The sequence below is a fragment of the Schistocerca americana genome, chromosome X (genome assembly GCF_021461395.2).
Source record: "Schistocerca americana isolate TAMUIC-IGC-003095 chromosome X, iqSchAmer2.1, whole genome shotgun sequence".
Classification (NCBI taxonomy): Eukaryota; Metazoa; Arthropoda; class Insecta; order Orthoptera; family Acrididae; genus Schistocerca; species Schistocerca americana.
This window is the reverse complement of record NC_060130.1, coordinates 949,695,957-949,709,264: the sequence shown is the minus strand read 5'-3', so window position 1 is coordinate 949,709,264 and position 13,308 is coordinate 949,695,957. Positions and strand designations below refer to the sequence as shown.

Here is a 13,308-nt window from a genome sequence, read left to right as displayed (position 1 = left end):
TCCGCCCCTGCCCCCTCTCCCCCTCCGCCCCCTCCCCACTCCGGCACGCGCCAAATTTCAGCCGGAAGGCGGTTCGCCGCATAATTTCGGATGCGATCGCGACCGTCGGTGCCGTTTAGCACCGTTTGGAAGGTGAGGAGGTGAGCGGCGGGCGGGCCGGGTGCAAGATGCAGCGCGCTGGCGCGGACGCAGCTGTGGTGCGTGCTGCGTGCGTCGTGTGCGTGCACGTGCCGTTGTTTCCCACTTTGCGCCGGCGCCCCTCCCCTCCCGGCACCCCCTCCCGCGGCCGGCACTGGTCAGGCACCCCCTCCCCCTCGCGCGGTGCCCACGACTACCCCCTCTCCGTCGCCCGCGTGTGTGCAGGATGCAAGTGAGAGAGAGAGCGAAGAGCGCGAGCGCCCGCCTGCGAGTGTGTATGTGTGTGTATGTGTGCGTGTGTGCGAGCGCATGCACTCACTCATATTCGGATCACATGGGGGCAGAGTTGAAAGAGGCCTGGTGGCGGCGCGGACGAGTTGCATAGATGCAGTAGTGCTATGCAGTTTGCCGCCAGCGCAGCCACCACCGACACCGGCTCCAAACTGCATAACACGACCTGTGTAATTTGCAACGTTTTCTCTGCACGTTACTTGTTTTCTCCCTTCTGACTCATTCTCACAAATACTGTTCGCCGCATTTAAGATTTTTTCCGTTTAAATACTTGTTTTTTATTGTTGTTTTCCGACGGCTCCGACTTTGCGAATTGCGTGCGGCACCGGTCTTGTGACGTCTCGTGATCGCGGCCGTTTACGTATTTAATATCTGGTCCGCTCCCTACCCGCTCCGACAGCAGTTGACCGTCCCTCTTCTTCGATATTCTTTTTTTTTTTTTAATAAAAAAACTCACCCGACTGTTGCGTAGTGTCGATTCGCGTTGCAGCTGATATATCTCTTCTGTTGCAGTGCCGGTTTGGAAAACCGAAATGGAAGTGACTTGTTTGTGGAAAAAGACGTGAAGTGAATGCAGCGACACACTCTGAACTCTGACGTGAAGTTGAAAGTGAGCGGTACGCTACTGATTTCTTAGTGCGACGAAAAGGAACATGAAGAGGCTCGGCTGACTGTGCAAGTGTCGAGGTGATGTGCGTGCAAGAAAGAGAGCAAGGTACGCAGATGCATCGCGCAGCGCGCTCCGCCCACATTCAGTGCCTGTTCTGTGAACGGATTATGTGCAACATTCGGCTTCCCAGCGGCACGAGAGACATGTCTGTGACGATGCCTGCTGGGAAGCGCGCAACAGTGGCTCTGCAAAAGAAAAAACAGTCTTTATACGTTTCTCCGCGGAGAAGTTTTTAAAATTGTTATTTATTTACTTTTGTTCGTGCATCTGATATCACATTTTTCTCTGTTCATCCAGTAGTTACGTTTCTAGATCACATATAACATACATTCTGGTAATTAATTTATATCCTGCGGCAGACTGCGAAATTTTGCTGAAAATAGTTTTTTTTTTAAATTCAATTCACCGTATTGTTTCCGCATCAAATTAGCTTTCTTGAATTTGACACTATAGCCTTACGAAGAGGGTACCTGAAAATTGCTTTGTAATTGTGGTTTCGTATAATTAGAAATATAGCATTCATAATTTAGCTTTGAACTAATCTAAATGTAAGTTAAGTATCATAGTAAACCTCTGAGACCTATTCACTCTGTACTCATTAATTGTAAATGTATAACAAGGCCTCGTTTAGCCGGTTACCTGGGGTTTGAGATAAGCCCGCAAAGCTACAATACAGTAGTTCTGAGGCTGAGCAGCAGTGTTTCTCAGAGTTTGAACGGTTCGACATTTACCCTTATCTGACTACTCTCGGCGTTGTTGGTACGTAGTGGACTCTTTATCACCCTAATTAAGGACTTCGTGTCTAGGCCTCCCAAAAAACACTCTAGACCCCCTACAGCCCGGTTCAAGTCTCAGCAGTGTTGTTTCCTTTACTGAGAAAATCTGCTACCCTAACCCGCTGGCGGGCTTTATTGGCTTACACAGGCAACCGTTAAACGACACGCGTAATGCCGCAGCAAATGCGAGTTTGTACGGGTGGCCATGTTTAGCGCGGCCAGTTTCACTCCATTTGACAATGAGAGTAATTTTGCGCTCGGCCAAGTGAGAGTCCGGTGGCGTGCTAAGCTCGCTTCTAATAGTCGTGCAGCGTCCAGCGGCCGACTGATACAGCCGCCACAAGAAACCAGTTCTCAGTGCTAGCTTCCCCCATCTTCGCCTACCAACTGCCCACTCGAAGAAGGAGCCTTTTAAAACAGGGTTCGTTGCACGGCCTGGGGAAGACCTCCACGCCGCCTCTCGTCATAACGGCGGCTCGCCATTTTCTGCCGATACCTCGGCTCAAAAATAGGCGCCAGGATGTAGGCGCCGACAGAAGATGCCCAGGCCTGCGCTCCGGTATACCGCCACATCGTTCTTTCTTCTCGTCCATCGGTATTTCGGCCTTCGTCTATAATAACACCATTACGAGCGCTGCGCTGAAATGTGACCAGCTTCCAGGGAAGAACTGACTGCGAACCTGTGTAGCGAATCGCAGGAGGACTGTGATTTAGGCAAAAATATAATGTCGTGAACAAGAAATTGGAGTCGATTTCCGATATTGCTGGAGAATCTAACAGCATAAATATGCGTAAATCGAGAAGAGGGTCGTCGTCAGAAATGCGCCGCATCTCCTCTTCGTTACACCGTGGAGTAAACATACGTGAGACAGCCAAAGTTAGGCTGATAACGACCTCAGAGGCAGGCTTTGTTGTGAGATGCGGTGCAGCTTAGCCGTCGACCTTGGGCAACTGAGGTTGCACCCGAACTTAACCGCTCGCCTTCCTACTTTCTGTTTTTTCGTCGACTCCGCTGAAAGTGCTACAAGCTGGCAAGATCTATGTACTAACGCCACGCTGCGATTAAGTCATTGTCCAAGACATAGAGAGGTAGCGCGAAGACTCCGGCAAATGCTCCAGCGAATGCTCTAGCGAGAGAGCGTCCGAGAAATGCTGATGCTGCGGAATCTGGATTGTCAAATATTCCAAGAAAGACTCCTAACATCTCTCTAAAAACTACAATAAAGTTCCAAAATCAGTATTTCAGAGGGGAACCTACAAATATTTCTCTACTTATCGCTCTCACAGAGACTGTGCAAATGAAATACGGCAAATTATAATCCGCATAAGGTCACATAAGTTGCCGTTTTCCTACACTCCATCTGTGGCACCCACAGGAAAGAATATTTGTATGTCCAAAAATAAAAAGCGCCCTGTGTCTCAAACTTGGCAGAGTATACATTAAGCTGAAGAATAGAACCATATATTCAAGAATACCCCAGAACTGTATCAACGGAGCAGTCGACTATTTGTGTGTGGAAAATCGTCGAAAACTGCAGTGAAGCTCACTGTTTTGTGTAACATAAGAACAAGTGCGTGAGAACGATCTCCAACCATGAATTGACACTTCACCCCTGTATAGCTTTTTAAAATCCTAATTCCTTCTATATGTTACATCCACATATGATGCGCTTACCATGTGGCACATCATCTAGTGACTTCTGATACTTTCTTCGCATGTCCCTCATCATTTTTATTTGAATATTCACACAACGCATTCTCTCTCCAGAATATTTATATTATTGTGCTCATTTTTACCTCTCGGTCTGAGTTTACGGTACTAACGTAAACTAAACATGTTTCGCCATTGATTTGGAAAACGCTCACGTTAATGGAACTTCTTCAAGTGTATCTCTCCTAACTTTACTTAGGTAATTCGATCAATATAACCGTAGACTGGTTTACTAGCCGGCCAGTGTCGCCGAGCGGTTCTAGGCGCTTCAGTCGGGAACCGCGCGACCGCTTCGGTCGCAGGTTCAAATCCTGCCTCGGGCATGGATGTGTGTGATGTCCCTAGGTTAGTTAGGATTAAGTAGTTCTAAGTTCTAGGGGACTGATGACCTCAGATGTTAAGTCCCATAGTGCTCAGAGCCATTTGAACCATTTGAACTGGTTTACTATTGCTTCATACCTGTCAAGCTACCCCTTAGTCTTCCATAGAAATTTTGTGAAAAATTACTAGTAATATAGCACGCGAAGAAATTTTTTAATGACAAAGCCACGTTCAAGTAAATAAATAAAGAAAATTCTCAACTTATCAAGTACCAAGACGGCAAATTTGACATATGATGATTTTCTTGGAATGTCTAACTCGCTCTAGCTGTCTTCAAGTATATATATTATATATCGGTCCTTTGTCTAACATTTTAAGAGCATGGTTTTTAGCATGTCCATGCATTTGCACAACTGCACGCGCAATAACAAAAGGAATATCACCTGTCACCTCCTAATTCTATTCTTTTTGTTTCTTTCTAATTTCAGTGTAAATCCCGGATTGAAGAAGTTATCTACCCAACTATGGACACACTAACGACGGCATAAGACTCTCACTCGGTAAGCTTGCGAGGAAGACGTGGTGTTCCGTAACACAGCTGCGCGCAGTCCCTTCTGCAATGCCGCCTCAACGCAGTGAGCGCTCTCCTCTGTTGTTTGAATTGATGCTGTCATACACTTGACTTCGTGTGAAATGTGTTACAGTAAAGCAATAATGTGTGGGAATTATGTCACTAAACGACACCCTGATACTGCCTTCGCGACTGGTAATCGTTGCTGCGTAATGTGCACGAGTAATGGTAAACTGTCCTACGTTTATAGTTACCACAGACATGAGGCTTACAATAGGCAGCGAGTTGACCTTCTGTCAGTTTTCAACCCTCCAGCTGCGATCCACCGTGAGAGTATTACTATTAAATGTACGCTCCAAGCGTTTGGAATGTTCTTCGTCATACCGCAAGATGCTCACTCGTTCAGGGGTGTCGACCACATGCGCTTCCTGTTATTGCTAAACGGCAAGAGTTTGTTCCAGTTTACAAACTGTGTTTTCTCTAATCAGGTTTAGACACACACCAATTGCCATTACCTTACGTGGACTTTTCTTAAAATTTTTCCTCGGTACTGATTTAAATTTACAATATATTGTCCTCTCATCCGTATGGCACGCAGGTTTACCTTTATAACCAAGTTTAGTTCCTACTCAGGCGGCAGAATACAGAGCTGGTACGATTAAAAATAAGTCGCCTCGTTTCAAAGTACGTGGCAAGGAAGACAAGTTGAAAAAACTCAGTGGCGTGTGCTGTAAGCGTGCGAAAGCGGCCGCAATGATGGATAGAGCGCGCACCCTTGCACCGACTTGCACGGCTAAGAAAACAGACAAACGGGGCTACCCTCACGTGCCATGCCTTATTTCGCTACTCGCTCTCCACTCAGGTTAGCATGTTTCCTGTGTTATTAAATCTCGCTTATTGAGAATTCTCAACAAGTATATTCACACAGAAGTAGAAATAGTAAGAAAAGCATTTTCTAGAACTATATAGCACGAAGAGCCTATGGATAAGGCAAAGATAGTTAGCATAGGATAAATGGGAAGGAAGGTACGACTTTGCCACTAACTAAGTACACACAACAGCAATGCGGAACGTATTCTATACCGTTAGAAAAGTACAGAAGTACATTTTGAATAAAACCCAAACTCCTGTCTTGTTGTAAATTACTGTAGAATGGATCTCTTTTCAATATCAAAGGGACCTGAATCTGTAGGTTACAACGGTTGCATTGAAAAAAAGAAAAACTATGCACCTACACCGGTTTAGTCTTATTCAGATCTTTGGTGGACTTCCATCCAGAGACCATCTTGTCTTCCTGTTCATTTCTCCTCGATAATGGACGGAACAGTATTTTGACTATTTATAATCTGCTGAATGCTTCACTAAGGAGAACAAAACTGAGTAAACTGCTGTTTCTTCATTGATACATACGTGTTAACTGTTATTGTTGCTCATCTTGCTTTGCAGAATTTCGGTTTTTCCCTGGATGATTCCAAATTCTGTACTAGACTCTCACACAGTATCACAAATGTGTCTCAAGTAGAACACTGATCTCAATAGGACTCCGATAACAGCTATAAAAGACACCCGTTCTTTTTTTCAGTTCTAAGGAGACTTCAGGTTACCGTTTTTCCTTTCAGTATCATAAAATTATCTCATTAAGTCTGTTTGTCTTCTGTAGAACAGCTCATATCACGAAAACAAAAGCACTCCGGTCCCAGTACTGCTGTCAGACATTGAGAAACGTTACTACATGCAAGGCTCCGTTCTTCTTTTCGTTTTACGTAACAGCATCGCTCATTTCCCGACAAAAGTTTTTAGGTATACGACTATTGTTATACACTTGCAACGATATTTCTATCTGTGATCCTCAGTGCACAGAATTTTTCTTTGTAATGGTTACTGTTGCTTGTATGTCTGTAGATAGGTCACATGCGTTCCAAATTCATTCTGTTTTGTTATGTCCGCAACTGTTACAAAATTACACAGTTTTCGTTTGTGTCGTATTAGAGGTTATTGTAGTTGCAAAGTTGTAATCAAGAAGTGATCTTCGGTAAATACTTCCTCAGCTTACGAGCGTGGACACACTTAGCGTCGCTCACATCGATTCGTTTTAACCCACCAGATAACAATCGTCTACATATTTCGTGTCCAACTCTGATCCAACACATTACAGAAAAATTTTTCTACTTTCATTCCCACAAAAAACATTTCAAAACATTAAACGAATAGTTCGGAAAATTTTCGCTGAAAATTTTTCTTCACAGGTTAGATGCTCATCTCTTCGTTATTCAGCTTGGGAGTCACGCATCAAACCTCAGATGTCTTCCAGCTATGTCTTTCTGTAGCAGTAGAGTTCGATTTCATACAGTGTGTTCGTACGTCTGCAAACTTTTATTCTGCCCTCGTGCATAATACTGTGGCTCAGTCTAGTTTTTCGTACGAGTAGGCTGGATCTTTTCCATTAAGCTATCTTTAGTCTTTTCCAAAAGTCCATCCTCCTTCACTATACTTACAGTGGCAGCGCCACAAACAATTTTAGCATGTACGTTATGGCTGATTCAAATAGGTGACTGCATAACAGCCATGCGTATTTATTCTGGTTCAAACTTCCATGATAACATTCTTTCCTAATCGGAGTTGCTTTACAACGGTAATTAGTCTTTCCCTAAATAGCTATGTGGTTCTCGTTTACCATATTTGCCTTCTTTTTACTGCTTCTTTGCATGTGTGTAAGGTTTTGAACCGCAGGGCACATTTGTAATTTGTTTGCCTGCTCGTTCGTCCAGAAGAATTGTTTTATAATGTCAAGTAGTCCGCGCGCAACCTGCCAATAATTGCGAAATAAACTTCAGAAAGGCTCTTCTCGCAGATAATGCGCCAGTCAGAGGAATGACGCTTTTATAAATAATTTACAGCAAAATACATCACTATGCAGTTTACATTACATATAATACTCATTGCAAAAATAATACCGTAGCTAATACAAAAATCATTTAACGGGTTTGCCGAGTGTCTCATCCATCATTTGTTTATGTATGCTACATTGTATTAGGGACGGGGCGGAGGGGTGCGGGGTAGATGGTGGGGGCGGAATCATCCGTATTGGTCCGATCGTCATCATCATCGTCATTGGCTGCCTCGATGACTGCCGGCCATGATGGCGCCGGCCCCCGCCACCGGCCTCTGGGGTCGAACCCAGGACCGCCGCCATGTTGCCTCGCTCCCTCTCTCTCGCACACATAAATTACGCGACCCCCGCCCCCTCCCCCCCACTGGCGAGCTTCCTTTTATTTCGGCTACATATTTATTGCGTAGAATAATCGCCGAACGGGCAAAATTGCGTTGTCTGATTATTAAAAATATTTCGGTTGACATATTGGCGCGTTTGTTTCCGAAGGTAGCCCTCCAGGACAGACTGCCTGTCTACAATTTGCAGAAATTGCCCACGCCTTTGTTTTCTCGGTATTCTCTGCCCGACTGGAAGACCTCCAGCAGAAAGAACTCGACACGGTGATAGAAAATTAATTCATTCCCTTTGGAGTCGCAGAAGTAAAACATGACAAATATATTCGAATCCACGGTCACCGTTAATGGCAGTTATTTGGCGATAATTTCTCTTTGATTATCGGTCAAACATTTTTGTAATTTATCATGTTCCCACGTTTATACCTTGCCCCGCAGCGACGCGGACCTCTTTGACAGCAGTGGTCAATAATTTCTGAGCCGAAAAAGAAGCGTGTCTGCGGCGACGTCGAACCCTTCGCTGCCAATATCAAAAGCACTCTACCTCTGCTGCCGTTCTTTCGTTTACTTTTCGCGGCGAGCAAACACAAGCGTGAGAATTGTGTCGTGTTTTACGAACACCTGACTTACCTGTAGCGGAAAACTGTTTACAACCTGTGACAGCTCTCACTGGAGTCCGAATAAAAATTTCAGCGCAAATCAACGGATTCACGATTATTTGCAAAGACAGAATGAAACAGATGAACGTGCCCCGTATACCCTTCATCAATCAGCCGACGAAAACTATAGGGTACTACTGTAGAACGGTGCAGCCTTTCATGACGATTACTTTTTTGATTGATAAAAGAAAGTATACTTTTCGTGTCTCTTAGTGCAATCAACACATATGCGTGTATTTCCTAGGCTCTGTACAATATTTATTAGGCGACACGCGATGAAAATAAGTCTCTTATTGAAAAAAGTATGTTTCTTCGGGTACTATATATAAGATGTGAAACATTTCGTTTTTGGGAAATAGCTTCATTCACGTAGGAAAACCGATTACGTGCCCCTGTCCCCTACGAACTGTGCGTGTAGTGAGTAAAAACAGACGATGGACTTGCTAACGCTCCTGTTCATAAGTTGTAATGCAGCGGCACTGACCACCTTCATTCGCATTTTAGTTGCAGCACCGTTTGCTTGGAGAGCTACCTTCTGCATACCCAATAACGATGCATATAGACGTGAACCCATGATTCACGGCATATAACAAAAGACGAGAAAGTTGCTGTAACTTCACAAAGAATGCGCTCGCATCCGCAAGGAAATTCGTCTGTAGTATCAGTGTGTCTTACCCAGTGTTAGTGTCTCCCTAACATTTTCGCTACGCTTCTGATTATTTGAGATTCAGACGTTCAGAGACCACATAAAACAGCCCACAGCATTCATTCTCGTTTGTTGTCCTTTTCCGAATTGCCTTTCCCAAAGCTCTGCATTTTTTTATGATGGTTTCTCATATTTTCCTACGTCTACCCGTCGTTTCTATTTATTTATTTTCTAGGAAATTATAGAAATTTTGTACCGAATTCGTAAATTTAATTTTGCTTTCTGTCGTGTCTCTTTTAGGCTCATTATGCCATGTCTTTCTGTATTCTTTGGATCCACTGGTTGCCTTTTTTACTCTTGTAAGTATGACCGAAAATTCAGTTTGTTGGGTTCTATTGTCCATCTTCTCCGCTTTTTGCCGTTAATGTAAGACATTTTCATTTTTCGTGTGGGTCTTCACTTTTTGTGTATCTAGACTCGTCATTCTCCGTTCTTTTTCTTTCAATTTTTGTTTCCTTTTTCTGCCTTGTACTCGTCTGATTTTGTAGACAGTATATATCTGTAGCAAGGAGACCCACTGCTTTGATCACTGGTGTCGACGGCGAGACTCTTTTATTCTTTCTTTAGACAGTTCGTATTTCACTTACAGTTTGACCGCTCTTGGTTTTTAATTTCTTCGCTTAACTGAGTGATATGTGTTATTTCACGTAAGTATTTACACTTAGCAATCGTATCATTTTCTCCCTTATTCTGTTACTAACAACTTACACGAGGTTACTGTACTGATTGCGAATTCTGTTTTCTCGAAAGATATTTGAAATTCAGCTTTCTCAGATTTACGAACTTAGGAGGTGTGCTTGTACAAATTCCGTCAGATATTTTTCAAAAAATACAGCAAAGGATAAGCAAATTATGTCTGTCCCCTACATTTTTGGCCCTAACAGTCGCTTTCTCACTCCACACAGATATTTCTTTCTTTAGAACACACACCGAGAGAATCTGGAGCAGCCCATCTGCTTGTCTAGCACCTATCATTGAATTTGTAACGTGGTTTTCGAGAGTTTGTCCAAGTATATTAATTATGTCAACGGATTCTTCACTCGCCAACTGAACGACGATTTCATATTTATCGCTTTGCACATGTTACTATATTTATGTTGTCAACCGGTTCACGGAGGCCAAGTTCAATCTCACACAATTGTATTAATTATGTTTCAAGCAACTCTAAATTCTTCTAGGATTTTAAATAAAGATACGGCTATATTGTTGACAGTTGCCCAGTCGGTTGCATCTCAAGGCCTGAAGAAGAAAAACTCTTACGAGATAAACTTTCCTAGGCTTATGCCTTAACATTATACCATACAAAGATTTCTAGAAAGTACTGAAAATCTGCTTCCATACACACATTTTCAGGTGCACACTGACGCTACACTTTGGAAACATTCAGTCTTTTTGTCCTTGGCGTAGAAACGACGATATCCTCAAAGAGAATTTTCAGTAGAGGAGTTCCACAGCACTGAAAATTCGAAAACATTTTCAATCCCTCGTGATATCTAAACTGCCTGACGTGATCTTTGAATAGCTATCACCAAAAATTTGCGCATTCTAGGAAAAATAAAACTGTACTTGGTCGGTCAGTTTATTGACGTTATTGCGACGGCGGAGATATTCTCTCCTGGAGATACCTTCTCGAAAACACAGACAATTCGTAGTTCACGTTCAGGAAGCTGTGACACTATTTCATCGCAAGTTGGTCAGTATTCGTAGCTATTTTACCTTTCCCACACGGTGTCAGATAAAGTGTACATTGATGCTAACGAGAGTGCCAGCCAAAGTAATTGCCAGCTCCCGTCTAAAGTACGTGCTATCTACATGGTAATGGGCGTTTTCATTTCTATGAAAGTCACTCACCAAGCTGACGATGAACAAGTTTTTGTTCATTTTTACTTGAAAAAAAGTTGTAACGTTGTGTTTTCGTAAGTGTTTGGTATTAAATGAACCATAGATCTCCTCCACCTGAGGATAAACACAGCGAAAAACGTATTAAGCGAGAGCTTCACTGGCAGATTTGCAGCTGTTGTAGCCTGTTGCAGATGTATGTGTACCAACACCTGGAAACAACGAAACCATAATACATCAGATAACACCGAAACTTACTCTCTCAATAAAATCTAAATTTTCATCAGTTTTCCCTGTCTTGGTTTTGAACTACAACAGGCTGGAGCCGTATGAACAGTGCAGTTTTGGGAAAACACAGCGCGATATCTTGGCACGATTTTCCAACCAGTTTGCGCTGTTTCTCTTCTCTGTGACACCTCATTCCACATTACAGCGAGATATTTAATTTCTGATATTGCCAGAATATATCTCTCAGGAACCGGCAGGAATATTTTCCGTCCTTACATAGGCTCGATTTTCGTGTTTAAGGGTTAATATTCTTCAAATGGATAATTATAGGGTCTGAATAACTTGTCCATCTCGCATATAGATACAAGTATCCCTTATCGAGAATTCCATGAATAGCATTGGTTCGCTAATAACAGCATCAGTAGCTTAAACTCATGCTGATGGATACTTTTTAGTTTATTTTCTATGTTTCATAAATTTCGCGTTTAGTTTGCTTGCTTTCAGCGATGCTGTTCTGTCAGTAGAGGCGTAATGTACACAACAACATTTTAACTTTTGTCCTCTCGTATGTCTCTCCTTTTCTTCGTTTTACGTTCATACTTTTCTTGCAACAGTTATCATTATTTTCCTTAGCCATGTATCACACAAATTCGACTTTTACATAACGTAACTATTCGTTCTTCTCGATACAATAATCCCACATCATTGTAAAGTCCGAACGCATGTGCCCATGCTTTCCAGAAACCTTAGAATGTATATAAGTTGACACTGATGAAATGGAAAACACGTTTTAAAATAAATATGTCCCTTCACTGATAAGGCTAACGGTTTTACAGTCATCTCTTTGTTGGCGATACTTGTAATCTTTTCTACACCGTATGCAAATAAGAATTCACCGTTATTGTAAGGCAGCTATTGACTGTAATTTTAAATCTTTTGTTCCCTTCTGTGTATTTAACATGAAATACTTTTCTTTAAAAATTTAAAAGACAGTTTCCACTTTTTTCGTATTTTATGTTCAAATCCGAAAATGCTGAAATATTTCCCATGGTTTTAGTAGCTGTTTACGTTCCTCTCTGCAGTTTATTTAGTTTGTAGACCACATCTCTTCCTTCCTTCTGTTGTACTATATGTCTCCCATGTATCACACCAATTTTCACTCTTTCACCAATGCTTTCATTCCCTTCCTATGTGTATGTAAAACTGTCGTTTCCTTGAATGGCGTCGATTTTGCCAGACTTCAATCCAAATAACTGTTAGCTATCCTTTAAAGATACTATTCTTGTTATAAGGTCTTTTATGATTTATTCACTGAAGTTTTTTTAGTAGTCAGTCTACTTTTGTGATTTAATATGTCTTCTGGACGTCGTAAAAATACTCCAGTTTTAATTTATGCAACATACTTGCGTTGGCTACTTTCTTCCACTAATCACATATGGTCTTTGATTAGACGTCTTTATTGCTCATTTATTTATACTCACGGCACCTTTAGGGCACTAATGTTTTCTCGTTTTAATTAATGTACATACTTCTATTTTCGTATTGGCAGACTTCTATCTCAGCCCAACTGTAACTTCCCTTATTGTTTACACAACTATTCGGTCTTCTCCCATTGAAGTCATAACTGTTTATTCTCACGTTAAGCTTAGATGTCTTTATTAATGCCTTTTCTACGATAGATACACAAATTTTCTCTTCATTATTATTATTTGCACAGTTTCGACGGAGTACCTGTTAAGAATATTATTTTGTTGATTGCTAATAAATCGCGGTGTGATTCAGTCTACTGTCAGTGACTGTCTGCTTGCGGCTCACAGGTCTGTGTCTGAACTTATTTTATTTGGATCTACATTCAACTTTATTTGACGTAAAACTGATAACTGAATTTCTGTCTTATTGATTAGATAGTAGGGATGTGTAGTGCCGTAGAAAGTAGTTTTTGTCGTATTGCGTTAGATGAAAATGCTAACATTTCCTCAAGGTGAACTCCGTTAGTTTGTGCTACAGTAGTATACAGTCGACTTCATAAAAATTTTACTTGTACCTTTTGCATGAGCATGGCGATCTACTTTTTTGCCATACGGTCAAAAGTCACCGAACTATCTGCGAAAAGCGATCGTTTATATTGCTGTCCTCTCTCTGGAAAACGATACAGCCAAGGGCTGTGCAATTG

The 13,308-nt window shown here is 42.2% G+C and overlaps 1 protein-coding gene across 1 annotated transcript in view; it reads left to right on the top strand.

Moving 5' to 3' along the window:
- The window catches only part of LOC124556828, a 554,569-nt gene that overhangs the window by 115,275 nt on the left and 425,986 nt on the right, over positions 1–13,308 (top strand). Inside the window, exons 3-4 of the mRNA XM_047130843.1 lie at positions 943–1,144; positions 4,396–4,467. The gene's annotated coding sequence lies outside the window, so the exon portion shown is untranslated. The remainder of the gene's footprint in view (positions 1–942; positions 1,145–4,395; positions 4,468–13,308) is intronic.